This window comes from Octopus bimaculoides, chromosome 10, assembly GCF_001194135.2.
Source record: "Octopus bimaculoides isolate UCB-OBI-ISO-001 chromosome 10, ASM119413v2, whole genome shotgun sequence".
Lineage (NCBI taxonomy): Eukaryota > Metazoa > Mollusca > Cephalopoda > Octopoda > Octopodidae > Octopus > Octopus bimaculoides.
Window position 1 is genome coordinate 43,253,348 of NC_068990.1, and position 3,439 is coordinate 43,256,786.

Here is a 3,439-nt window from a genome sequence, read left to right on the forward strand (position 1 = left end):
ATATATATATATATATATAGATATACAGGGCAGAGAATCGTCAATTAGTAATAAAATTAAAAATTAACAATTTTGCCGGGTAGCTCAGTATGAAAAAACCTTATCGGTAGAACCATTTATAATCATAAATATATAGGGATTAGCAGAATCCTGCTTCTCCAACATACTCAGTATGTCTGTATTTATGTATGTCTGTCTGTTTGTCTGTATGGTTGTCTGTATGTCTGTCTGTATGTTTGTATGTATGTATGTATATACACATAAACATACATGTGCGTGCGCGCGCGCACACACACACACACACACACACACACATACACACACACAAAGGTTAATGGAGTTTCTTTGTGTCATCTTATAAATCTTTGCCAGCAGGTTGGGAAACATGTTTGGTATTTCTGTGTGTAGTTGTAAAGTAGCTTAGTGAAGTGACAATTGACACTTGGCGAACTGCTGTCAACTAAGGCTACATTAATAATAACAATAATGCATGTGTGAAGATAGTCTCCAGCCTTGCATCCTGATTAAGCAGTCACATAAGGTGCATGCATGAGTTGGTTCTATTCCTGTTGAATTATGGCATACATGTAAGAATATATATACATAGGTATGTAAAGAGGTAGCTAGATATATTTATGTGTGTGTGTGTGTGTATACACAAACACACACACACACACACATATATATACATATGTATGTATTATATTAGAGGGAAAAGGGACAACAATAACCAAGGCTGGGTGAGTATCTCAAGTCATTTAGGATAATCCAACCAGGGGAATGTGAATTTGAAGCCTTACAGCTTCCCCTTACCCTTAGCCTAATTAGATTATTCTAAATGACTTGAGATACTCATCCAGCCTTGGTTTTTGTTGTCCTTTTTCCTCTAATATAATATATACCTGCTAACATGGAAGCCTAATATGAATCCCAAGCTCCAGCCTCAGCTGTGAACTTAGAACCTAATGGATGACCAATTATAGCACTTACTCAGCGTACCTATTCATTCTGATCGCAAGTGAATTAAACCCCTCATATTCACGTATGTATGTGTGTGCATGTGTTTGTGTTTGTGTGTGTGCGTGTGTTTGTGTGTGCGTGTGTGTGCGTGTGCGTGTGTCTGTCTGTCTCTATATTTGCCTGTCTGTCTGTCTTACAGCGTGTAGATCAGAGACTTATAGTGTTCCAGGTTGCCGGACAGTGTATTAGAGAGAATCAAGATGTTGTGGGAAAGAAATGTGTATGGACAGATAGTAGTGCACTTGCTCTTAGTGATCCTGAAAATAAAAAAGGCATGGAAGAGCTACTATGAAAGATTATGAATTGCAGAGAATGAATGGGAGAAAGGGAGTCTTTCTCATGTGAACTCAGTAGAGGGACCAGCTATCCTAATTGACAGCAGCATAATAGATAAAGCAATTAAAAATATGAAAACAGGGAAGGTCCATTGGGAGTTACTGTACAGGTGCTTAAGATATCTGGTAGAGTTGGATACAGTCTTGTTACCTGTATAGTTAATCAGGTTATTCAGGAAAGTATAATCCCTAATGACTGTTAAAGCAGCATTATAGTCAGCTGCTACAAGGGCAAGGGTAATACCTTAGCTAGAAGTAATTATAAAGACATCTTGTTGCTGGACCAGGTAATGAAAGTTGTGGAGAGAGTTATAGCCCAATTAATTAGGAACAGAATTAGACTAGATGAAATGTACTTTGGCTTTGTTCTGTCCTGGGAAGAAGCACCACACATGCTATTTTCATAGTCAGGCAACTGCAAAAGAAGTATTTAGTTAAGAAGAAGCCATTGTACTTGACATGTATTGATCTAGAGAAAGCCTTCGACAGAGTACCTCACTCTGTGATAGGGTGGTCCCTGAGGAAGCTAGGGATAAACGAATAGTTTGTGAAAGCAGTACAGGCCATGTAGAGGGTGTTGTTAGTAAGGTAAGGTAAGAGTTGGCCATGAGAATAGTAATGAATTTAGCATACAGGCAGTTGTTTACCAATGCTCAGCCCCCTCCTATTCATCCTCATACTCCAGGCCATAACAGAAGAATTTAAAACTGAAGTCCATGAGAACTAGTATAAGTTGATGATCTTGCTCTCATAGCAGAATCTGTGACAGAATTAAAAAGAAACTCCAAGTGTGGGAAGAGAACCTGGAATCAAGGTCAACTTAGAAAGGACCAAGGTCCTAGTAAGTAAGAATTCAGATAGGATCCTTTGCCCTTCTGGTAAATGGCCCAGCTCAAAATGTAGAAAGGGTTTAGGCCAACATTCTATTTGGTGTATGCAGTGAAAGCTATGGACACATAAGAGATGTTTTGAAATAGTAGGAATGTTGATAGATAAAGTAGTGTTTGTATGTGGAAGATGTACAGGAACCATAAAGACCACTGATACACAGGAAACTGATTTCTTCAAATGTCCTGGTGGCTCTCTGGCAGTTGTAGATAATTTTTGCTACCTAGATAACTTAATTATCAGTGGAGGAGGATGTACAGAAAGTGTAATGGCTAGAATAAGAAGAGGACGGGGAAAGTTCAGAGAGCTTTTACTTCTGTTGGCAACTAAAGTTCTCTCTCTCCAAGTGAAGGGAAGATTGTATGATGCATCTGTATGGACTGCAATGCTGTGTGGTAGTGAGATGTGGGCCCTGAATGTAGAGGACATGCAAAGGCTGCAGGAGAACAAAGTTGGTATGTTCTACTGGATGTGCAATGTCAGTGTACATGTGTGACAGGACACTGGTGTATTGTGAGAGAAGTTGAGTATAAGATGATCAACATGCAGTGTGCAAGAGAGGAGACTGAAATGTTTTTTTTTTAACATTATGCAGATGGATGAGGACAGTTGCTTGAAGAAGTGATAATCACTTAAAGTAGAGGGAAGTTGTGGAAGAGGGAGACCCAGGAAGACATGAAATGAAGTATTGAAGGCTGATCTCAAAATGTTGGCCCTCATGAAGAGGATGACAGAGGACAGAGATTTGTTTGTGGCACATTCCTGTACTTGAGAAGACTCAATCAGCACAACATAATTGGGGTTCTAAAACCAAGAAGTCTTTCAAAAACATTGGTATGGGTGCCGGAGCCCCAGAAAAAGCATTGATGTCGATGCTGTGTTAAAAGTACTGGTGATGATACCATGTAAAAAGTACCAAATACACTCTGTAAACTGGTTGGCATTAGTAAGGATATCCAGTAGTAGAAACCAAACCAAAATGGACTATGGAACCAGGTGTGACCACAGGTCTTGCAATTTCCTGTCAAGCCATCTAAGACATGGCAGCATGGAAAACAGAAAATGAACACTAAATCTTGATGATGATGATGATGATGATGATGATGATGATGATGATGATGATGATGATGATGATATATAACATAAATATATGAATACACATGTGTATCTATAAAAAGCACCATCCGAACGTGGTC